Source organism: Balaenoptera physalus (genome assembly GCF_965194825.1).
Source record: "Balaenoptera physalus genome assembly, chromosome: X".
Classification (NCBI taxonomy): Eukaryota; Metazoa; Chordata; class Mammalia; order Artiodactyla; family Balaenopteridae; genus Balaenoptera; species Balaenoptera physalus.
In genome coordinates, this window is record NC_138903.1 from 92,250,494 (window position 1) to 92,277,037 (window position 26,544).

The 26,544-nt window shown below is 38.9% G+C and overlaps 1 protein-coding gene across 1 annotated transcript in view; it reads left to right on the forward strand.

Annotated features, from left to right (window-relative positions):
* PLP1 (proteolipid protein 1) overlaps positions 1-26,544 on the forward strand; it is a 345,526-nt gene that overhangs the window by 286,897 nt on the left and 32,085 nt on the right. The gene's annotated exons all lie outside the window — the stretch shown is intronic.

Sequence of the window (26,544 nt, forward strand, 5' to 3'; positions counted from 1 at the left end):
GCTACAGAACATTTCCATCATCACAGAAAGTTCTGTTGGATAGTACTGATCTAGATATTTGATGTTTTATGCAGTGACCACTATCATCATTTTACCAGTAAACAGTAATCAGTGACTCAGAACTGCTGCCCACTAATCATTTATTAGTGATTGGTGTGAGAGGAAGAGTGAGCTGTATTTCATTTTCTACTTCATTAAAGCCACTATCTATGTTGGGAACTTGGTGGTTTAATGGAGAAATTTCTCAAATATTGACTATTTCATTTGACTATGAATACAATTTAATGTTTGAATAACGTGGAAATTGGGTGCCAGTTTCTGTTTTGATTATTTCAAAGAGTGCTACCATGGAGCTTTCTATGAGTTTATCCTTCTCTGATGCAAAATCAATTTTAAGTGACAATACAGGGACATAAATTTTTAAAGACTCCATTTTTTAAAAACTGTGCTTACAAATACGTAGAAGTGTAAATTTCAGAATCATCCCTCAGAGTGTTTCTTTATTCTTGTGATGTGAGAGCCGTAATAGAATCACTGTTACTTAGGTCTGACAATCTCTACCTTCTCGCTCACTATCAGTTTGACTCTCATGGTAAGTGGAATGTTTATATTACATTATCTGTGTTTGTTAGTAATAGCTTGATAGATACTAGATTTAAGTACAATGCTACTTCCCTTTGTAATGGGTGAATAACATTTTTAACATTCCAGTTTATTCATTTGGTGGCCAGGATCCCATTATATGCTTTTTTTTTTCTCTTAAGAACAGCAGATAATTGAATTGGTACATTTTCTGCTTTGTCTTATAGAAATTTTGAAGTAGGACAGTAAAATGAATCCCCACATACCCATATTTCAACTCTTCTCTCATGGCCAATCTTGTTTTCTTTTTCCTCTCTACCCACTCACCTTAACACTGATGATACTAAAGCTCGCAGGTGGCATACTTCATTTTTAAATATTACAGTATCAGATTTTTAAAAGATAAGGATACTTCTATATTATACATAACTATGATATCATCATATCTCATTAAAAATAATTCCTTAATATCAAATATCTGGTTTACTTGTTTGAAATCAAAACCATAACCATTAGTCTTAATTTCAAAATCTTTCTGCTTTTGTTAGCACTAAGGTAGAATAATAATTTTTATTATTGCTTGATAAGTCCTGATGGTGTGTCTTGAGCACATTTTCAGTGAAAACGAGATACTTGTTGCTTTTAGATAAAAACAAAGTCCAGATTTTTTCCGTACTACTTTGTTAGTAAAGCCATGGTATAATTTGGATAGCAGGCAAAAGGGAGGGAAATAACTGTTCAAGATAAGCTGAACCAGGTATTTTCTGTCTCACCTACCTCTGGGTTGAAAAATTTTCTTTTTCAGCCAAATTGGACCACATGGTAAAGATATGAATGTCTAGTATTTGTAAAGAGTTATGCATGGGTACTATAGGGGACATAAGGTAAAAATAGAGATTCTTATGCTTTTATCCCTTAGAAATTAATTTTAGAAAATCTTTTTCAACAGATGTGACCGAGACTATTGGTTCTGGTTTTCTATTTTAACTTACTGAAGTTTATACTTTCCAAATAAATTGTAGAATTTGAGAGCTTGAAGAGACTTTAGAGATCATTTAGCTTGGTGGTTCTCAAACTTGAGTGTACATCAGAATCCCGTGGAGGGCTTGTTAAAACACAGATGGCCAGGCCCCACTCCCAGAGTTTCTGATTCAGTAGGCGTTTTTAATGAGTTCCTAGGTGATGCTGATGCTGGTCCAATGAACACATGGAGAACCATTGATGTAGCTCAATCCCTTTTCCTCTTCCACTTTGCAAATGAGGAAATTGACACTCAGAGGAAAGTGACTTCTTCGCTCCAAACTGGTTAGTGACACAGCCAAATCATCCAAATCCTGAGGTGCCTTGTTCACACCCCAAGCCCAATGCTTTTCCTATTGTGCATTTGTTTCCTTCAGAGAAGGTGCCTCCAAAGGATTCCTTCTGAGTCTTTTCAGAACATTTAGATTTTCTTAGTAGTGGTACATCTTTATTTCCCCAGACTGGGAGTCTCTGAGTTAGAGTCTAGGGATTAAAATTGTCAGCAAAAATTTTTTGCATGCTGATGTACTTTTCTGGGGAGGGCAGAGTATCTTTCATCAAGTTCTCAAACGAGTTTTCTTTCCCCTAATGGCTAAGACTCTGTTCTTTTCGGGCAATTTTGGTTTTTAGAAATAACCAAGGGTCATTTGGAGGGCTGTCTGGTGGTTACATGCCGGTGAGAAAGCTGGCTACATTTGGTCAATGAAGTGTGATTTTAAAAGACTGTCTTTCTTGTATGGCCTAAAAACTGGCTTTGATGTATATTTAAAAAAGAGTTCCAAAAGTATTTTGGGCAATGACAACATCATTGGACTAGGTGTTTGGTGATGACATGAAATGTAGATCTTATTAATTTGAATATATTAGCTCTGGCTTATTGATTAAAATAGCCTTCATTACTTCATAATCATAGCATGTATTCTAGAGGAAAATCTTCCACTAATGTTTTAGAAATATTGGGTTAGATTTTATGGAATTGTTTATCAAGTCTGAGATAACAGAACTAGATGGTAATCTGAAAAGTTGAAAGAGGTATAGATTTTTTGATTTAATGGTCATTAAACCAGTCTCCCTATTTTGTAGATGAGAAGCTTGAGGCTAAGAGAGATGAAGTGCTTCGTCCACGTCCTATAGCTGAATGATGACCAATTAAGGACTAGAATCCAAGTCTCTTGAGCTATAGACTAGTGCTCTTTGCACTGTATAACACTGCTTTGTATCATGCTGTTACTTTTCACACTGTTTTGAGAGAAATCACTATAAGATTTTGGTATAGAGCAGTAGTTAAAGTGTGGACCCCACACCAGCAAAATCAGCATTACCTGAGAACTTTTAAGAGGTGCAAATTCTCAGGCTCCACCCCAGACCTATCAAATCACAAACTCAGGGGATGGGGGCCTAGCAATCTGTGTTTTAACACGCTCCACCCCCACCCTGCTGAGAATTCTGACGCATACCTGAGTTTGAGAACCACTAGTATAGAGTAATAATTCTCTACTCTGGCTGAACACCAGAATCACCTGGGGAATTTTTTTAAAATAATCGTGCTTAACCACCCACCCCCCTCACCCACCCAGACAAATTAAACCAGAATCTCAGGCAGTGAGGCCTGGACATCTATTGTTTTGTAATGAGCATTTTATTTTGGAATAATTTTAGGTTTACTGAAAAGTTATAAAGATAGCACAGAGAATTCCTGTATACCTGTTACCCAGTGCCCTAATGTTAACATCTTATAACTATGGTACATTTGTCAAAGCTAAGAAATCAACATTGGTACATTACTATTAACTAAACTACAGATTTATTCAGAGTTATTTCTTCATTCATGATTTGATTTCACTAGTTTTCCCACTAATATCCTTTTTCTATTCCAGAATCCAATCCAGGATCCCTCATTGCATTTAATCATCACATCTACTTAGCTTCCCCCAGTCCGTGACAGTTTCTGTCTTCACTTGTTTTTCATGATCTTGACAAATATAAGGTGAATTGGTCAGGTATTTTGTGGAGTGTCATCCTCAGTTTGGGTTTGTCTGAAGTTTTTCTCATGGTTAAACTGGGGTTTTGAGATTTGGGGAGGTGAGGTACCATTCTCATCACATCATCCTGAAGGGTGCATCCTATCAACATGACTTTAACACTAGTCATGCTAGCTTTGGTCACCTGGCTAGTGTTAGCCATTGCAAAGCTACTATGTTTTCCTTTTCATAGTCTGTTCTTCAGAAGCAAGTCTCTCAGTCCATCCCATACTCAGTGGTGAGAGGAAATACATTCTACCTCCTGGAGATTTGCCTCTCCATTTATTTATTTATTCAGTCATTTATATCAGTATGGATTCATGGATATTTATTTTATACTTTGGGTTATAACCTAATACTATGTTATTTATTTTGTTGCTCACATTTTTCCAACTTTGGATGTCGGGAACTCTTTTCTTTTTTATTGGAGTAAAATTGCTTTACAACGTTGTGTTAGTTTCTGCTGTACAATGAAGTGAATCAGCTATATGTATACCTATATCCCCTCCCTCTTGGACCTCCGTCCCCCCCCCCATCTTAAAGGTTGGCTCCAGTGTCCCTTTGACCTACCCCTATCCTTTTGTATTTTTAGCACTTTATTTTTGGCACTACATGATGCTCCAGCCCTAGAATCAGAATTTCTCCAAGGAGCTTTTGAAAAGCTCCTCAGGTGATTCTAGTGCAGAATTAAGTGTGGGAACCACTGATATTGAGAGTCAACCATATTCTTCTGTAAATCTCCTAATGCCATGATCAGACCAAATCCGATCTTGTATTTTCAAAAAACATAGTCATCTTTGATTCATTTCTCCTTTTCCTTCCATGTTCAATCTTTTCACAGAAGCTGTTTTCTCCTTCTCAGCAACAAGAGCGGCATTTTAGAAACTTTAATGTTCATAGGATCTTGTTAAAATGGCAGACTCATTAAATGGGTCTGTGGTAGGAGCCCAAGATTCTGTCTTTCTAGCAAGTATTTAGGTGATATGAATGCTGCTGATCCATGAACTGCATTTTGAGTAGCAAGCATCAGAACAAAGTTCAGACAACTTAGGACACCTCAAGAGCCTCCACAGTCGGCCTGACTCCAGTCTATTTCCAGCTTCATCATCTGTGCATTTCTTCATTTACCCTACACTCAAATCAATCAGTCTACTCACCATTTATAGCATTCACCTTCTGATGTGGCCCCCAAAGATCATGGTAATTCACTCCTTTGTGTAATCCCCTTCCCTTAGGTGTGGGCTGGACCTAGTGACTTGCTTCTAACCGACAGAATACAGCAAAACGGATGGGATGTCACTTCTGTGATTAGGTTACAAAAGACTGTGACTTCTGTTTTGCTTGTACTCTCTCTTGTCCCCTTGGTTGTTCACTCTGATGAAGCAAGCTGCCATGCTGTGACATGCTCAGCGAAGAGGCCCTCATGACAAGAAACCAAGGGACTGAGGCCTTGGTAGTTCTGCCAAGGCCTGTTCAGCCCATGAAGAACTGAATCCTGCCAACAATCGTGAGTGAGCTAGGAAGCAGATCCTTCCCAGTGGAGCCTTGGAATGACTGCAGCCTTGTGAGAGATCCTAAGCTCAAGCACCCATCTAAGTCATGTCCAGATTCCTGACCCACAGAAACTGTGAGATAATAAATGTGTGTTGTCTTTAGCTGCTAAATTTTGGGGTAATTAGTTATGCAGCAATAGATAACTCATACATTATTTACTAAATATACAATGAAATAACTTCCTGTTGCATCCTTGTTATCCTGCAAAGGAAAACTCAGCTGCTGCTTCCTCATCTATGTAATGCTTATTATATAGTAGGCACTGTGGTAAACACTAGGAGATAAGTGGTAAATAAGCAGACACGGTCTCTGCCCTCACACAGCTTACATTATTTTGCTTTGGTTTTCAGAGTTTCACAAAAGATGGAACCAAGATGCATTTCATTAAAGGAAAACTATTTTTTAATGCCAAGAAAGTAGGAAGGAAGTAATCTAAAGGAGCTTTAGCCTGTATGCCATTCTTTCTTAGAATTAGCAGGGTTTATTTGTCTTCCCCACTAGTCTTCATTTTCATTTTTACATCCCCATGGTTCCTTCCTTGCACATGTGCAAAGAACTTTGCTAATTTAATATTAATAATAGCTTTGTTAATCTGAGATTAATGAAGATTTAAAATCAAATAGAGTTCTTTACAAAATCCAAACAATGTTGTTCTTCATTTTCTCCTGTTTTTGAAAGAGGATATTTATTGAAAGCACGAATACTGTTTGTCTCTTTGTAAAGCCCTGTTCCTTTCAACATGATTTAGGTCATGATAATGCTACTTATTAAGGTTACAAGTTCTAGTCATTGCAACATGAAGTACAGCCATTTATAGGCTGATGAAATGAAGATAATTTATGATTCTTTAATGTTGTAGTGACATGTATTGAAATTCTCTTATTTTAAAATTTTCTTCCATTAAAATAGTTCTCTTAGTATTCCATTATTCAAAATTTATCTGCAGGTATTTGATTTCATTTTATATATTTGTACAATACCCTGTATGATAGAAATATGCCAAAATATATTTTAAGATAGTCATCATTTTAGGTTAATTGCGTACAAATTTCCTGAATACTCTGATGCTTGTGTCTGTTTATAGCTAGAATAAACTCATTAGCTTATAAATTTAGAGTTTCTAACTGCCTTGCAAGGGAAGAATAGTCACTCAGTGAGCCTAGCAACACTGATTTGTGATTAATCATTTTACTTAGTGACTCATCTATGATCACAGTACAACAAAAGTTTCATGTTTGCTTAATGGTATTAACTCCATTTATCTCATGTGCAATCAGAAAATTGCCTTGTCATCAGAGGACTATATCTAAATAAGACAGTTATTAAAAGATTTATTTCCATTGAGAGTATGACCATTTAAAACCTCCCCAAAGAATTCAGATTAAGTAAATACTTTATTATATAATTTAAAACACCATCATTTGTAGCAGAGGAGTTTGACACCTAGCTTTTCCTTGATTTTTTTTGTCTTAACTGTATATTTTTATTTATTTATTTTTATTGGAGAATAGTTGCTTTACACTGCTGTGTCAGTTTCTGCTGTACAGCAAAGTAAATCAGCCATATGTATACATATATCCCCTCTTCTTTGGATTTCCTTCCCATTTAGGTCACCACAGAGCACCAAGTAGAGTTCCCTGTGCTATACAGTAGGTTCTCATTTTCCTTGATTTTTTAAAGAAATATGTTTTTAAGTTAAAAATTTCAAATTCTCCATCTACCTTTCCCCACGTTACCACATACATTTCTTCAAGTAGTTGATGTTTTCCTCACTTTTTAAATTAAATTGTCTACCAGTTCTATCTGATATCTGATCTTTTTGTTAAATTTTGTTAGTTGTTTTAAGTCACCATTTGGTATACATGTAAAACACTGTAAAGGAATAGTAAGTAAACACGGAAGATGCCTGATTACCTAGCACTTCACATTGGATGGAAGTGATGCCATCCTTGTTTGCATACCTCTGGAAGAAATTAAGTGTAAATTTTGATGGCCTGGTTTATAAGTGTGTTCTTTGATTCAGGATTGTACATAGCTAGTTGGTTTGAGTTCGAATGAACTCAAATGAAACCAAAAGGATACAATTTGCCAAATCCATACTCTAGGAAACACAACAGAACAAACAACCCAATTTCCTGAACAAAAAATTGCAAAGAAAACAAGAAGATGGAGGGGGAATCCTATCAATTAAAAGAGACATGGGAGGGACTTTCATCGTGGTGCAGTGGTTAAGAATCCGCCTGCCAATGCAGGGGACACGGGTTCGAGCCCTGGTCCAGGAAGATCCCACATGCTGCTGAGCAACTAAGCCCGTGCACCACAACTACTGAGCCTGCGCTCTAGAGCCCACAAGCCACAACTACTGAAGCCCGCGTGCCTAGAGCCCGTGATTCACAACAAGAGAAGCCACCCCAATGAGAAGCCCTCACACCGCAACGTAGAGTAGCCCCCGCTTGCCGCAACTAGAGAAAGCCCGCGTGCAGCAACAAAGACCCAACACAGCCAAAAACACTGACTGGATATTCAATAATCTCAAATATTAAAGAATAATCATTAATTTTTCCTAGTGTGATAATGATATTGTAGTTATCTTTAATTTTTAAACAGTTTTTATTTTAGGGATCTATACTGGCATATTTATGGATGAATTCATATGATGTCTGGAATTTCCTTCAAAATAATTCAGGTGTGGGTAAAGTATGTGGGGTAAAGATGAAAGAACGTTGGTATGATTGGACAATTGTTGAAGCTGGGCAGGAGGTACATGGAGGTTAATTATATTCTCTCAATTTTTAAATATGTTTGAATATTTTAATAATTAAAAGTTTAAAAGTATGAGGGCAATATAAAGTCATTTTAAAACTCAGAAGCAGAGATTACCGCCAACAGACTCTCTAAATATGTTTCTAAATATGTGCTTCAGGAAAAAAAAAAAAAATCCGAGAAGGAAGTCTGATATTCAAGAAGGAAGGATGATTATACTTAAGATCTGTGCATTTCACTGTGTGTCAATTATACTAAAAAAGAGACATGTCTATGACATGAAGACCCATAAAGGTTGAAGGTCAAACAGTGGGGAGACATATATCAGGCAAATATTAATCAAAAGAAAGGTGGTTTAGCTGTATTAATATCAAACAAAATAGACCTGAGGGCAAATATCATTACTACAAAGAAGGTGATCACAAGTAATGATAAGTTTCAAGTCACCATAAGAATACAAAACTTCTAAACTTGAATGTGCCTAACAACCTAGATTCAGAATATACAAGGCAAAATTTACAGAACTACAGGAGATATTGACAAATCCACATCATAGTGGGAATTTTGAACAATTTTCTCTCTGTATTTTTTAGACCAGGCAGATAAAAATTCAATAAAGATATAGATTTGAACAACACAATTAGCAGGCTTAACCTAATGGAATATATAGAACACTATGCCAAATTATTACAGAATTTTCAGCAAGCCGACACAGCATCTGAACAAAGTTTTAAAAAAATCTTCAGACCACTTCCTCTGACCACAATGCAGATAAATTAGAAATTTTTAAAAGATGATTAGGAAAAACCCATAGTTTTGGAAGTTTGAAAATGCACTTCTAAGCAACTCGTGTCCATGAAGAAATTCTGAAATTAAAAAATACTTACAACTGAATGGAACAGAATATTATGCATCAAAACTCATGGTATGCAGCTAAATATTATTCGTGGGAAATTTATAGCCTTAAATGCTTATATTAAAACAAGAAGAAAGGCTTAAAATTAATTCATTAAGTGTACAAGTTAAGAATTCAGAGACATGGGCTTCCCTGGTGGCGCAGTGGTTAAGAATCCACCTGCCAGTGCAGGGGACATGGGTTCGAACCCTGGTCCAGGAAGATCCCATATGCTGCGGAGCAACTAAGCCTGTGCACCACAACTACTGAGCCTGCGCGTCTGGAGCCTGTGCTCCGCAACAAGAGAGGCCACGATAATGAGAGGCCCACGCACTGCGATGAAGAGTGGTCCCCGCTTGCTGCAACTAGGGAAAGCCCTCACACGAAACGAAGACCCAACACAGCCAAAAATAAATAAATAAATAAATTTAAAAAAAAAAGAATTCAGAGACAGAACAACCAAGTAAAACTACAGAACACAGAAGGCAAGTAATAATAAAAATAGCAGAAATGAACTAGAAAACACAGCTTCACTCTACAGAATCATCTTTGACATCATCCTTGAATCCTTTCTTTAACTCACAATCTACACTCAATCTATCAGCAAAGCCTGTTGGCTCTATCTGCAAAATTTGTCCAGAACTTGAACACTTCTCACCACTAGCATTGCTACCACTGAGGTCTAAGCTGCCATCACATTACTTGCCTTTAGACTGTGATGCAATTCTGACACATGTGAAAACAGAGAGGGAAGAAAGGAGAATTGGGGAAGAAAAGCCTCAGATTGCAGCACAGCTCTAAAAAATCTCGGCCAGCTGAATGGGGCGCTCTGCAAAGATTACTCGTGTGCAAAGATTGTCCTGTGCTGGCCAGAAATGGCAAGCCTTTGTACCACTACCATGCTCAGTCATAGGCTGAGAGCTGCCTGAGAAGCACATGGCCTCAGCTTAAAAACAGCAGGCCCTAAAGGAACCTGCATGTAGAAGCTGTTGGATGATTGCATTCTTGGAGACTGATTGTCTCTGACTGGTGCACCTTCATGGCTACCACAGTATTCATTTTTCTTTGATGTTGTCAAGATGAGACTCAGGACACAGTACAGGGCTCAGCAAAGTATGGCCTGTGGGCTAAATCCAGCCTGCTACCTGGTTTGTAAATAAAATTTTATTGGAACATAGCCACACCTATTCCTTTATTTCTTGTCCATGGCTGCTTTCATGTTACAGTGGCTGAGATAAGTAGTCAAAATATAGAGGCTATATTGCTTATAAAGTCTAAAAACTCACCCTTTACAGAAAAAGTTTGCAGACTCCTGACTTAGTATATATTTAGAAATATGCAAGGCACTGTGGAGTCTATGAAGTTATATGTTAGCTTTCTTTTAGGAAGAGTTAGACATACGCACAAATACATATGATTCTAGGGCTATCTTACAAATTCTATTCTTCATACTATGTGTAACCACTTTGGGTGTACAGAAGAAGCAGGGATTTGAGAAGGGCAGTTCTATGTTCTGATTTAGGCTTTTAAAGGTTTACTCTGGCTGCTCTGTGGAGACTGTATTATAGGAAGACAAAGATAAAAGGAGGAATATCTGTCAGGAAGCAATTGGTATAGTCTAGGCAAGAAATGATGGTAGTTTGGACTAGGATGATAGTGGCAGAAAGGGAAAGATGACATTTTCTGAGATGAGGAAAACTGGGAGAGGGATTGAGTAGTGTGAGAATCAAAGTTTTGTTTTGACATGTTGACTTTGAGGTATCCAAGTAGAAATACCAAATAAAAAGTTAGATAAATGAGGCTAAAGTTCAGTAATGGTCTGATTGATGATGTAAATTTGGGAGACAGCAGATAGGTAGTATTTCAACCTAGGCCTAGATGGAATCATGTATCAAGGGAATATAGATAGAGAGGTGTTTCTTACGACCAAGACTTGAGACAACAACATTAAGCTGTTAGGGAGAAGAAAAGTCAGAAGAGGAGCTAGTGTAGTGTTCCTGGAAAGGGGCAGTTAACAACTGTGTGGAATGCTACTGAGACTAAGATGAGGTAGGAAAATGGTCCATTGCATTTGGCAACATGGAGGTCATTGGTGACCTAAAAAGTAAGCAGGGGTTTTTTTTGTTTTTTGTTTTTTTTAATGTTCAGGAGCAGAAGCTAGAATGAAATGGGTATAAGAAAAAAATGGGAAGTAAGGAAATGAAGATAGCCAGTGTAGAGACAACTGTTTTGAAGCACTTTACTATGAAAGGGAGCAGGGAAATGAGGGGTAGTTGGAGGGACATGTGGCATCAAGGGAAATACTAGAGCTATAGTTTGAAGGCTTTTAAGCAGGGTGGTGACTCTATTAGTGCCTTAGGAAGTCTGATCATCCTTATCTTCTTTTGCAGAATAGAATTTACAGAGAGAAATCCAGGTGAGAGACGATTAGAGTCTCGACTAAGGCAATGGTAATGAGGATGGAAAGGGGGGACAAATGCATTCTTCATTTTGTAGAAGCCACTTGCCTCAAATTATTTTTTTCTGAGATTTATATATATATATATACACATAAATATATATATTAGCCATTCTTATCTTGATATATTTCTTTCTTGAACGTATAACTCACTTAGATTTTTCCTTTTCCTATAATACTTGAATTAGCATTAAATGTTAGAGATGGAATGAAACTAATGAAACTAATTAGCCAGCTCTAATCATGTACCATGCAAGCTGCTACATTGCCCTTTGTTTTATTACTTATACTTTGGAATCAGAGAGACTAGGTTACCATTGCTGTGTCTCCCACTTTTTAGCTATGTGATGCTGAGAGAATAATTTGGATTATTGTGAGGCTTATGTGAGGTAATATTTTAAAATAAATGTTTCAAGCAGGATTTCCACTCTGGTAATGGAGGACTAGGAATTTGGACAACGCTCCCATTGAGGGATACCATGAAAAGTGTATGTGTGTGTGTACATGCATGCATTCACACACACACACACACACACACACACACACACACACATACACATACATTGCTTCAAAGCAATAAAGAATTTTGGAGGCCAAGGTCTAGAGGGCCAAGAAAAGGCGGAAACTCAGAGAGATGAGTCTGACATTTGCGGCAACTTTTCCTATAAGGCCTCTGTTGATTCCAGAAGACACTGTTCTATGACTGAGAAGCCAAGCAGTACTTTGACAGCTTCAAGAGGCAAGGAGATAAAAAAGCTGCAGTCCAGAGCTCACCAAGGAGAGAAGGGCCTGACAACTCTGCTCAAAGCTTTTAGTTGGACTTCAAAAGGCTACATCCTAGGAATAATGGGAAACTAGAAATAGACCAATCCTTGCAGGAACAAAAGCCCAGCTTCCAATAATCTCAGTCCTTGAAATTGGATTAAGATAATACCAGATTGCTTGGGACTCTAGCCACTTGCAAGAAAGCTCTCTGGGTAAGCCAATTTCATTCTAGGCCTCAAATTATCTTTTGCAATTGTTCATATGCAGTGTTCATCACTCATTCAAAAATAGCTATGTATAAAAGTGAACAAAATGTTGTGAACAAAAACCAAGAAAAACAACAGACAATAGAAACAAGCTCACAAGTACTCCATATAATGGAGTTATCAGACACGGACTTTAAAATAACTATCCTTAATATGGTAAAGAAGATAAAAGGCAAGATTGACAATTCAGGAAAAAGACTAAAAACTGGGCAAGAGATTCTTAGGTACTTCACAAAACATCTCCAAATGGCCAATGAACATATGAAATGGTGCTCAACCTCTTTTGTAATTAGGAAAATACAAGTTAAAACAATGAGATACCACTACATACTCCTCCAAATAACTGAAATTAAAAAGACTGACAATACCAAGTGTTGGCGAAGGATATGGAGCAATAGGAACTCCCAGACTTCGCTGCTTGTGAAAGTGTATTTTGGTGCAACCACTTTAGAAAAGAACTTGGCATTATCTACTAAGCTTGAACATATACATGCCCTTTGACAAAGCAACTTTATCCCTGGGTATATATACAACAGATATGCATGCATATGTGCACCAAGAATATTCATAGCCGCATTATTTGCAACAAGCCCAATTGAAAGCAGTCTAAATCTCCATTAACAAAAGAATGGAAAAATTTTAAATGTGCTGTCTTCAGACAATAGCATACTATATAATATAGTGTACACAAAACAGTATGGATGAATATCACAGTTACAATGTGGAAAAAACCAATCCAGACACAAAAAGAGAACCTATTGTATGGTTCCAATTATATGAAGGTCAAAAACAGGAAAAACTATTCTCTGCTATTAAAAGTGAAAGTGATGGTCGCCTTTGGAGAAGAAGAAATAAGTAGTAATAGGGAGAGGGCATGGGGGGAGCATCTGGGTGCTGGTTACACATTTGTAGTGACTTTGTGACAATATACGGAGTTGTACATTTACTTCCTATGCACTTTCCTGTATGTGTTATACTTTACAATAAAAAATTAAATCTTGGGCTTCCCTGGTGGCTCAGTGGTTAAGAATCCACCTGCCAATGCAGGGGACACAGGTTCGAGCCCTGGTCCGGGAAGATCCCACATGCCACGGAGCAACTAAGCCCGTGTGCCACAACTACTGAGCCTGCATGCCACAACTACTGAGCCTGTGTGCCACAGTTACTGAAGCCTGCGCACCTAGAGCCCGTGCTCGGCAACAAGAGAAGACACGGCAATGAGAAGCCCGCACACTGCAACGAAGAGCAGCCCCCGCTCGCCACAACTAGAGAAAGCCCGTGTGCAGCAACAAAGACCCAATGCAGCCAAAAATAAATAAATAAAATAAATAAATTTATTAAAAAAATTAAATCTCTATATCTCATTCTCCAATTCCAACCTACTTTCACTCACTGTTCATTTGACACTCCAGAATATATCCAATTTGGCTCTCACAACTTCCTCACCTCCTCTGTGAAGCCTTTCCTAACTCCTCCACATAGAGTTGTAGACTCCTTTCTTTGGTCCCTTACTGTATCATAATCCTTGTAATAATATTCTTATGTGTTGGTTGTGTCTCCTACTACAAAATTGTAAATTCCTTGCAGATAAAGATTATTCATCTTTTTACCCTCAAACTGAGTGGAATGCCTGGCACCACAGGCATTTAATACATATTTGTTGGTAGAATGAGTTGCAAATATTATCTTTCCCATTTTACACATATGAAAACCAGTACTCACAAAGGTAAAGTATCCAGCCTAAGGTCACACAGCTACTAGATTGTTGAACTAGGTTTGAACCCTGATTCTAAAGCTGGTGCTTCTGTCCTCTACAGTGACAAGTTACCTGTGTTAGTCTACTTAATCTTAATCTTCACTACATCTTTATGACCTCAGTACTAGTATCATCCTCATTTTATAGATGAGGCAGCTGAGGCTCAGAGTTGTTCACTAACCTAGATCAGACCCCCAGGAAGTAGTTGAGCTGTGATTCAAATTCAGGTTTCCCAAATTCTTAAAGCCCTTGCTCTTAACACGATCACAATACATTTATGATGTACCTCATAATACATTTAGAGTACATAGTACCTCATAATAAATTTAGATTTGCTTCCTGTCAGAGCAGCATACAAATACAGCATTTTCATTTCAGGGTTTGGTGGTCAGAAATTCCTATTCTAACTTTATTTTGCTTCTTTCAAGGTGGTATCTTTTTGCAGTAAGTTTCCAAATGGGATTTTTATCTTTGAAACCTCCAAGTTACAGAGTGGTCAATAGAACTCTGGACCAGATCTGGGTTTGAATTTGGGCTAATTATGTAATCTCCTCGCCAAGTCTCGATTTCTTGATCTCTAAAATGGGGCTAATGATAGCACTTATCTAATAAGACTGTTGTATGGATTAGCGCCTGACAATAGAATTGCTATTGTATCATTATTGTTGATGACATTTCTTAAGTTCCTGTTTTATGGAAAGGACAAAAGAAGCATGAGAGAGTTGAGGCAGTTACCTGTTCTAGGCTGTGTTCACCCACAAGGATTTACTTAAGGAACAAGTGCACTTGTAGAACCTGACTGGATTTTGCTCTAGTTTGTTCTTTTAGGATAAACTCTGTTAAACCCTGTTTTCATTATTTCTTCCTATTCAATAACCAGATGATTTTTTTCCTCACTGCTCTTTAAATCATGTACATCCTCACCACAGCATCTGTGGTTTTGCATCCTACGTACTCTTCCTGTTCCCTCCATACCTTCCCATTCCTCCAATGACAGCATTCAATGCTTCCTAACCTGGCCCCTGGGCCATGAGCTGGCTGCTCCCCTCTGATCCGCCTCCAACCCCCAACACACTCAGGTCATTGATCCTTCTATTCTAGTCTCTTCACCTGGAAAGCTAGTTTCCCTTCTGATCCATGGACAAGCCCTTTAAGACCTGGCTGAAGACTCCTATCTTCCAAGTGTCTCACTCATGTACTCAACAAATAATTTTTGAGTGGCTACTCACTGGGAATATTGAACTGAGAGACAGACAAGACGTGCTTTCTTTCCTGGAGCTTACATTCTAGGGGGTTAGGGGGAAGAGAGAGGAAGAGAGAGAAAAAGGAGAAAGTGAGGGAAGGAGAGAGAAGGGGAGAGAGGGAGAAAGTGAAGGAGGGAGAGAGGGGAAAAGGAAATGATAATTTCAGGTACACAAAAGCACTATGAAGAAGATAAAATCAGGTAATGTGATGGAGAGTGACTGGCAAGTGAGTTACTTAAGACTTGGGAAGACTGAGGAGGAGAAATTTAAGCTTTGTCTTAAAAGACAAGATTAGGAAGCAGTCATGCATTCTTGGCAAAGGGACCCACTAGGGCAAAGAGACAGCACAGAGCACAGTACTGCATACCAAATAGGCGCTTTGCAGATTCCTGTTGAACACATAAGGATGGCTGCCTATTACCATGGCTTTTCTAGTTAAAATGTGATGACTCTTTAGGCAAAATGGTTCATGATTTTTAAAAAATTCATTCCCATACAAACACTGTAATTGATAACACTAGACCTAACTCAATACCCACACAGACGAGAGAAGGGAGAACCACTGAGGTCACCAAATAGATCTGGCCAGCCACCAGCCACTTCCATTGGATTTGCTAACCAAGCCTTGTGGTCTTGCCAAGGTCCAGCTGGACTCATGGAGCCACCATCATATGCACAGTGCACTTTAGAGGGGCACACACTTCCTAGGAACGAGATGCTTTTTAGACCAGGGTTCAGGCTAAACAAGAATGCTACCTGGCAGCACCCAGTGATTTCCTAAGAGGGTTGTTTCCAGGGAGCAACAAAGAAAATGAGTCCCTTTATGGGTTAATTGCCAGCACAGTATATCAGCAGAATTGCTACAATTCTCGGGGACTTCCCTGGTGGTCCAGTGGTTAAGAATCCGCCTTCCAATGCAGGGGATGCGGCATCCATCCGTGGTCAGGGAACTAAGATCCCACATGCTGCGGGACAACTAAGCCCGTGTGCTCCACAACTACTGAGCCCGAGTGCTCTGGAGCCCGCATGCCACAACTAGAGAGAAGCCCACAAGCCTCAGCAAAGGGCCCACAAGCCGCAATGAAAGATCCCGCGTGCAGCAACTAAGACCTGATGCAGCCAAATAAATAAATACATATTTTTTAAAAAAAGAATTGCTACAATTCTCCTTAATCTCCTCTCTCTGGGTCTCCACCTCTCAGTAGCTCCCTCTCCTTTCCACCAATCTGCTGCAGGGTTGAAATTCTATCATCATAGGTCATTCCTGCATTTAAGATTTATTTCCTAGAATCCTGTTAAAAAGTTTACAGCCCTAGGAAGGGGAACATGCCATACCATTACTTCCTTTTAGCATACTTCTATAACCTGATTAGTCAAATTGTCCTAAGTGTATATACAACCTGGACACAGGAGCAGGCTTCCCAGTAAGTTCTGGATGCAGAGTCAGAATAACCAGCAACAGTTCTGCCACTGCCTACGCTCTGCCCTTCATGGGTGAGGGGGAACAGAAAAGTAATAAGTGAAAAAGAGTGAGATAAGCAAAGTTTTTCTTTGACACTACCACCCTCTTTTTCTATACAATCCTCCATGCTCTCATTACCCTTCCTTCCATCCTCATGTGGATTTGCAATTGAGAGTTGCATAGAAAAAGAAAAAAAAGTCAGATCCCCAGGCTCTATGCCTAGGGATTCTGATCCAGCAGATCTAGGTGGGACCTGGGAATCTATATTTTAACACTTTCTTCCAAGTGACTCTGATTCTTGTCTTCCCCATACCACACTGAGAATCACTGATTTAAGGTCATAGAGATGACTGGAGGGCAATTGGGACTGAGGTTTTACACCTGAGTTTGTGCATTTGGGCTGATGTTGCTACAAAGCCTGGAATATGGATAAATCATTTATAATAAAATACACTACCTAGACGCTTGCTGGTCAGAGCAATGATTTCTAACAACTTAGCAACCATGTTTGAGGAAGAGTTCAGAAAGTCATGTCAGCTCGGGGGACGGGGAGGAAAGTGAGACAAAACGGCTGCCACTGACCAACTGCACATGCGCAGTAAGGGGGAGATGTGGAGAGTGGGGATGGTTATCAATCTCAGAGGGGCTTTTCCTGTCCAGAGATAAAGGAGCATAGGCACCTACCTGAGCAGGTATAGCTATTAAAGTGGTGTTACAGAGCAGAAAAGACAAGAGGGGTGCTGGGGTGAGAGAAGTGGGGTCAGGGATGGAGCTAAGAAGGGGCAGGACTAGAATTTAAACCTATGGCCCTCTCACTCCAAAGCATTACTTTTTAATCCGTCCACTATTTGAGGAACTCAGCAGAATTCAGTTCAACTCAATAAGCCTTCATTGTTGGCAATCATGGATGTTCTCTGGACCCTGCAGTAACTACAAAGATGATGATACTAAAGCTCTCTACTCATATTTTCTCATTTATCTTCACTGAAGAGGTAGGTACTATTATTGTTCCCATTTTATAGATACTCACATTGAGGCACATAGGCGTTAAGCAATTAGTCCAGATCACACAGCTATAAGTTACAGAGCCAGGATTTGAACCATGGCAGCAAGACTCCTGAGCTTCACTGTCCAATTTGCTAGCCACTAGCCACAAGGGACTATTGAGCACTTGAAATGTAACTAGTTCAAATTGAGACATGCTGTAAATTTAAAATATACACCTGGTAATTTAACCAAGGAGGTGAAAGACCTGTACACTGAAAACTATAAGACATTGTTGAAAGAAACTGAAGAAGACATAAATAAATGGTAAGATATTCCATGCTCCTGAATTGGAAGAATTTACATTGTTAAAATGTCCACATTACCTAAAAGCAACCTACAGATCCAATGCAATCCATTTCAAATTTCCAAGGACATTTTTTTCACAGAAATAGAACCAAAAATTCTAAACTTTATGTAGAACCACAAAAGACCCTGAGTAGCCAAAGCAATCCTGGGAAGAAAGAACAAAGCTGGAGGTATCTCATGCCTTGATTTGAAACTATATTACAAAGCTGTACTAATCAAAACAGCATGGTACTGGCAGAAAAACAGTTACATAGGTCAAGGGAACAGAATTGAGAGATCAGAAATAAACCCTTAAGGGACTTCCCTGGTGGTCCAGTGGTTAAGACTTCATGCTCCCAATGCAGGGGGCCCGGGTTTGATCCCTGGTCAAGGAACTAAATCCCACATGCCACAACTGAAAGTCCTGCATGCTGCAACTACAGATCCCACATGCCTCAACGAAGATCCCACACATGGCAACAAAGATCCTGCATGCTGCAACTAAGACCCGGTGCAACCAAGTAAATAAATAATTTTTTTTTAAAAGAGAGAATATTTACATTTATTAAAAAAAAGAAATAAACCCTTACATATATGGACAACTAATTTATGACAAAAGAGCAAAGAGCATACAATGGAGAAAAGACAGTCTCTTCAATTAAAGGTGTTGGGAAAACTGAACAGCCACAAGGAAAAAAATGAAACTAGACAGCTATGTTACACTATACACAAATGGATTAAAAACTTGAATGTAAAACTTGAAACCATAAAACTTCTAGAAGAAAACATAGGCAGCATACTCTTTGACATCGGTCTTAGCAATCTTTCTGGATATACCTCCTCAGACAAGAAAAGCAAAGCAATAAACAAATAGGACTACATCAAACTAAAAAGCTTATGCACAACAAAGGAAACCATCAACAAACCAAAAAGACAATCTACTGAATGGGAGAAGATATTTGCAAATCATATATCTGATAAGGGGTTAATATCCATAAAATATAGAACTCCTATAACTCAACAACAACAAAAACAAACAACCCAATTAAAAAACGGGCAGAGGACCTGAATAGACATTTTTCCAAAGAAGATATATGGATGGCCAATAGACACATAAAAAATGTTTAACATTAATTTTTAGGGAAATGCAAGTCAAAACCACAGTGAGATATCACCTCACACCTATCAGAGTGACTATTATCAAAAAGGCAAGAAATAACAAGTGTTGGTGAGGATGTGGAGAAAAGGGAAGCCTCATACACTGTTGGTGGGAATATAAATTGGTGCAGCCACTATAGAAAATAGTAGGAGGATTCCTCAAAAAATTAAGAATAGAACTACCATATGATCCAGCTATTCCATTTCTGGGTATTTATCTAAAGAATACGAAAACCCTAATTCAAAAAGATATATGCACCCCTATGTTCATTGCAGCATTATTTACAATAGCCAAGATAGGGAAACAAACTAAGTGCCCATCGACGGACAAATGGATAAAGATGTGGTATATATATATATATATATATATATATATATATATATATATATATATATATATATACATACATACATACACAATGGATACTAATCAGCCATAAAAAAGATGAAATCTTACCTTTTGTAACAACATGGATCAACCTTGAGGTATTATCCTAAGTGAAAAAAGTCAGACAGAGAAATACAAATACTGTATGATTTTACTCATATGTGTAATATAAAAGCAAACAAACAAAAACAAAATAGATGAAAAAGCAGAAACAAATATGTAGATACAGAGAACAGAGAACAGAGTAGTGGTTACCAGAGGGGAAGGGGTGGTGGTGGGGAGGGTGAAATGGGTATGGTAACAGATGGAAACTAAATTTTGGGGGGGCATAAGCATGCTGTAGTGTATACAGAAGTAGAAATATAATGTTGTACGCATGAAACTTACATAATGTTATACACCAATGTTACTTCAATAAAAATAAATTTAAAAAATACACACCAGGTTTCAAAGATGTAGTATGAAAGAATATAAAATATCTCAATGATATTTTTATATTATTGCATGTTGCAATGTTAATATTTTGATATGAATTTAAATATATGAGCACAATTAAATTTATCTATGTCTTTTAACTTTTTTAATATGGCTACTAGAGAATTTTAAATCACATGTGGCTCACATTATATTTTCATTGCACAGATCTGCTCCAGTGGCTGCATGCTAAAACCACAACTTTTGCTTGAATTAGAGATTAAGCAGATGGTTCACACTGTCAAGAAGCTTATAGTGTGAGTAGGAAGGATAAAAGAATCAAAATTTTTCTTAAAATTGTACTATAATTAAGCGCTATGAAAGAGGAAGAAGAGAGACTTTCTAGCGTGTCATGCGGCAGGGCGAACATTTAAATTGGTCCTTAGAAAGATTAATAATGAAGGTGAGGATAAGAGGAAACATGGGTACATTTGGGAAAAGACTAGTAGTCTAGTTTGGGACACATGGTACAGCAAGGAGAATAGAAGATGAGGCTGGATAAATGAGGATCAATTCTTAGCAGGACTCGAATATCAGGCCATGAAGTTGGGACTTTGTGTTGTCCATTACAGGGAGCCACTGACAGGTTTCAAGCAAAGTTGTCATAAGATGACTTGGTTTTAGGAATGTTAGCCTTCCAGCTGTATGGAGGGTGGCAGTGGAGATGAGGTTGGAGACAAAGAAACTGGTGATAGGAAACAGTTAGGAGGCTGTGCCAATAATTCAGGGGAAAGCACTAAGCCCCTGAACTTGATTGTTGGCATTAAGAATTAGGAAGGCATGGGTTGACTTGGAAAATACTGCTGAAGTAGAATCATTAGATTTGGCAGTAGGTTGATGCAAGTCCCAGAGAGTGAGTCAAGGAGGATTCAGTAAATGCAACCAGTGGGGTTCCCCAGTTTTGGGGACTGACAAAGCAGGTCAAAAGGGTCAGGGGTTCCTGCGTTCTAGGCATAAAATGACTTAAATGACTAACCTTAGAGTCTAGGCTGGCTCAGAGGCAAGTGAAGGCTAGCAGGAGGGAGGACAGGAGGGAAGAAGAAAGGCAAGGCTCGAATCGCTGGGATCTCAGTTTTCCTGTCTGAGAAAAGGAGCTTGAACCAGATGATCTGTTAAGTGTCCTTCCAAGGCCAATATTCATTCTAAGACTTGTGCCGACAGTAGAGGATGTCAATAGGGCATAATAAAGTTACCATAGGTACCAGCCCTATTTTGTTCTCAAGATCTATTTCTATTAGCTGCTTCTCCCGCCCACCCCCACCCCCCGGAACTTGTGATCAACTCTCTCCGAAGAAAGTTTTCTATTGCAAAAAATTTCTAGATGCTAAATTTGATGACAGGGATGGGAAAGAAAAGAGAACTTGTGAAATATTTAAAGATCAGTTAAACGGTTTGCTGCCCAAGAGGCTACAATGACTAAGAGACGAAGGAAAAAAATATATAACTTAACTACAAGGAGTTACCGAACTAAAGTGATTAGCATCAGCTTAAAACTTTCAGGCCTTCCCTTATTGATTTTAAGCAGAATCAATCTGTAAACGATAATAGTGCTAAATTTAAATTACTCACAGCAAGTGCCGCTTTTCAGGGCCTGTCAGACAGCTGTTCTTTCAACTGCACTTGGCATGTACGAAACAAATTAATGTGGACAGAAAACAGTTGTAATTTGGGCCAGTTTACCAGTGTATCTTTTCACTGCATACAATTACTTTTGACGTTAAATGGTCTTAATTACACATATAATGTGATCCATGGTTTTGTACATAGATAGCCCTGCTGATGAAGAGAGATGATCCCAGTAGCAAGCGCTGCTGTCAGACTCCTTCAGAGGCTGAGGAGAGGAGGAATGACCAAGAAGGTAGAGAAGCAGGAACAAATATGATTTCAGCAGGGAGGGGTCCACAAAACGCTTCTCCCTCTGGGAATTTCACATATCTCAATACATAGCCAGTCCGTATCAAATTGTCAAGTGGGCAGCCAGAGAACAGGGAGGAAGCCCATAAGAGAGTGGGGTCCTTGGAAGCAGGGGTAGAGAAAGTTTGAAGACTATGTCTTTGTGGTTTATGATGCTATAAACTGATGACTTGGAAGTTGGAATGCCAAGTGACAGCGTAGTCATCCAGTGCCCTTACAGCAAAATTAGGTTGCCATATTTGTGATGTCTTTATTACAATATGTATACAATGGACTCTAGGAACCACCTCCATCAGTACCAGGGATTGAGAGAAGCTTTTAAAAACACAGCTACCCTGACTCCCAGGCTCCACTCCAGACCTACTGAATTAGACTTTTTGGAGGTGAGGCCTAGGAATATACACTTTAATACGTTCCCAGATGTTTTGGATGCATACCAAAGTTTGAGAACTATTACCTCACTAGAGCAGAAATCCTTGAGGTGCGTATCGTGTCCTGTGTAGTGCTTGGCACAGTGATGCTTAGTGAATTATTACAGAGCAAGCGATTCTAATAAATGACTGGCTTTTACATTACTTGCCAAAGCCAAGTTTTCTTTTCCTTCTTTGTTAGTTCTTCAATATCTGTGAACAGTAACAGAGTGATAAACTTAGAGTACCGGGTATAGGCAGAGAATATTACCTCCTTCACAGAGAAAATTGAGACTATAGCTTCAAGTCCCTCAACTTCCTCCTTGCCTTGCTTCTGTTCTTAAGCAGAAAGCATTCAGTCTATTACCATTACAATATTAACTGGAGATTTTTCATAGTTGCCTTTAACAGATTAAGGAAATTTCCATCTATTCCTGGATTGCTAAGAGTGGTTTTTTTTTTTTTTAATCAGGAATGGAGGTTAAATTTTGCCAAATGCTTTTTCTGCATCTATTGAAACCGTTTTTCTTTTTTGTCTGTTAATATGGTAATTACACCGATTTTTGAATGCTTAAACTGTGTGTTTCAGCAACTCATGGAAGATTTCAAAAGTTTTCACTAAATATTCTTAACCGGAGGTAATGGCTTAGCTTTGGTCCTAACTTATTTGCTGAGGTAATTTCAAAAGTTAAAAAATTTTTTGGTTTGTTTCATTATTGCTGATTTTTTTTTTAAAAAAGAATAATATTCCTGTATTGAGAGAAACTGAAAAGCTAACATGATTTGAGGTAGTATAAAAACATAAATGTTTTTGGGAAGTGTTTGCTATATATCTTATATATGTGTCTATTGTATTTCCATATTGTTAACACTATCTAAAGAGTGATATTATCATGCTCATTTTCCGTTAAACCCAGCTTTATTTGCCTGTGCTTACAGGAGGCAAGTGATTTTAGGACCAAAAGGAATGATCTCCCAGTAAATTACTGTTAGCTCTGATACCGGATTCTCAGTACCTTCCCCATTTACCATCTAAGTATCTATGGAGGTAACATTGCAATTTGTTTGCTTTATCCTATACTTGTAGGTGACATCCAGCTCTTCTCAGTCAAAGAAGTGATAAAGTGTTGGAGATACCAGGTCGGCTTCTCTTGGAAAGTTTACTTTGATTATGTAGTAAGTGTCTTGCTGTACAGTAGCCAATGTCAGTTTGTTCACCGTATTTGATGGTTCTTCTTTTTTATGGTTGATTGGGCCAGGGCAGATGTTTGTGTGAAAAGTCAGGCAGATTATTCTTTTTTCATGATCCACGATAAATAAGATTCTCATTCTCACTCCAGTCTCTCTGTCCCTCCCCCACTGCCCCAAATCAACCACTTATACAGAATAGACAGTGTTCCTGTCACTACATTTCATTATTTGGACCTCCCCCTTTCCCCAAACTGGACCATCACAGCCACAAAAAGTATCCTTTTCCCCTAAGGTATCATTAGATCTAGACCTGTTTTTGGCAGATCTTATTCCCTATTGCCAGCCACATTTAGGCATTGTTACATTGCTAGAAAAGCCTGATGCTATGGCTTCTCTCCCTGTCCATACTGCTGCCAGAGAGAGTTTCCTAAAACACAGGCCTTCTCTAGTCAAAAGTCTTCAGTAACTCTCCACTACCAACAGAATGAAGACAAAGCTTCTTAGCTTGGCATTCAAGGCCTCCCCAAAGTTGTATTGTACGACGATAGCATCATTTCTTATTTTTTAACATCTTTATTGGAGTATAATTGCTTTACAATGGTGTGTTAGTTTCTGCTTTATAACAAAGTGAATCAGCTATATATATACATATATCCCCATATCTCTTCCCTCTTGCATCTCCCTCCCTCCACTCTCCCTATCCCACCCCTCTAGGTGGTCATAAAGCACCGAGCTGATCTCCATGTGCTATGCGGCTGCTTCCCACTAGCTATCGGTTTTACATTTGGTAGTGTATATATGTACATGCTACTCTCTCATTTTGGCCCTGCTTACCCTTCCTCCCTGCGTCCTCAAGTCCATTCTCTACCAGACCTACTAGAGGATAGCATCATTTCTTAAAGACTGTTCCCACCCCCAACTTTGCTCTCCTTTCTTCCCCACTATGCTCCGAACTGCCTTGCCTCTGCTCCTTTGTGCAGGCTGCTCCCGCTGCCAGAAATTCTCTACCCACCTTCTCTGTTGAAATTCCATTTATCCTTCAAGGTTCAAGTAATCGTCACCTCTTCTCTCCCTCCATTCAGAAGTAACTGCTTCCTCCTCAATACCTCTGAATAACATTCTTCAGCAACCCTGGTGGCACTTGCCTAATATCCTGCTGGCTACTGTCTGCCAATGGAGGGCAGGGACCAGGTCTGCCCTGTGTCTGTAGCCTCCATAATGTCCAGCACAGTGTCATGGACTCACTGGACTCTCCATTTTGGGTCTGACAATGCTCTGCATGATCTGGCTCTTGCCTGCTACCTTAGCCAAATCTCTAGCCACCCTCCTCCTTTCCACAGCACACTGGCTTTCTGTCAATTCTTCAAAAGTGCCAACTGCTCTCCTACCTTGGGGCTTTTGCCCACACTGTCTTCACTGCCTGAAATCCTTTTCCATCCATTTGCCATCTGGTTAACTCCTACTCATCCTTCTCATGTGAGCTTAAAACATCGCTTCTCAACGAAGCCTGCCTTGACCTCTCAGAAAAACTGTATGTTTATCACCCCACCAGACATCTCATAAGCTCGCAGTCACGGGAGAGGGAGGGAGGGAGAGTGGAGGTCTCAGAACAGACCTACCCTCTCCCTCCACCGCCATGACTAAAGGCCTGCCCTGTGGGTTGTTGATCAGGAGTGAATTACTTTGGGTTTCAAGAATAACACAAGACCTGCTGCTCCCCTAGGATGCCTTGCCCTTCCCAGCCCATTCTCTTGCCCCTTGGGGCACAGTGTTTCTTAAGACTCTGCCAAGTTACCTGCTTATCATGAAAAAGAGCAGCAAAATGTGCCAGAAAGAAGAGTCAGGTCAGGTGGGGCCTAAAGCTTGGTTTCTTATCGTGAGGCCTCTTGTCTTGGAACCTCATGATGTCTTGGTTCTCAGTGGTCTGGGATTTGAGATCAGAACTAGGTAATAAGAGTAAAAGATAAAGTCAGACAAACTCAGAGGTAGGAATGGAAGATGGAGAACGACACATATATGGGAGCAGGACTTGTAATGAGGAAGATCAGGGCAGAATGATGGCATTCTAATTTTGTTGATTTTGGAAGGGCTTTCCATTACTTTCTACTGCTTCCGAGTTGTGAAATTTGCCTAAAGTTAGCCTTTTAGGCAGAGGTTATGAATTGGCAATTGCAGTCTGGATCTGGTCCTCAAACTTGTTTTAGTTGGTCAACACAGTGTCTATAAAACATATTTGAATGAGTTACCAACATTTAAGGATTGGAAGATTTCATATAAAACTTTTTATTTTTGGCTTCTCTTGAAAAAAATGGGAAAATCTGGCTGCCCAGGCCCACGTTCCCATCCAGCAACAGTCAGCTGGAACTGAGTACCGCCGTCCCTTTTGGATGAGACATATTCTTTCCCAGTTTTCCACAGTTCCCATCCAATTTGCTTCACTTATTTATGTTACCTGCCTGGCTCTGTAGGCATGTGAGTTTGCAATCCTTGATTTTTTTCAAGTTTTATTATGGAAAAAATCCAACATATACAAAAGTAGAGAGAATCATAAGATGAACCCCCATGCACACACCATCCAGTTTTAACAACTGCATTCATAGCCAATCTTGTTACATCAGTGCCCTCACCCATTCTCCAGCACTGCTACCTCCTACCCCTGGATTATTTCGAAGCAAATCCAGACATTATATCATCTTATCAGTAAATATTTCAATATGTGTCTCTAAAAGATAGACCCTTTTTATCAACAGAACCATAGTATTACTATCACAGCCAAAACATGACCAATTCTTCATTATCATCAAGTATCCACTCTAACGTTTTAATTCTTCTCCATATTATTCACTTCATTTGATTTCCTTTCTCTTTCTTTGAGGAGAAATAAGAATAAG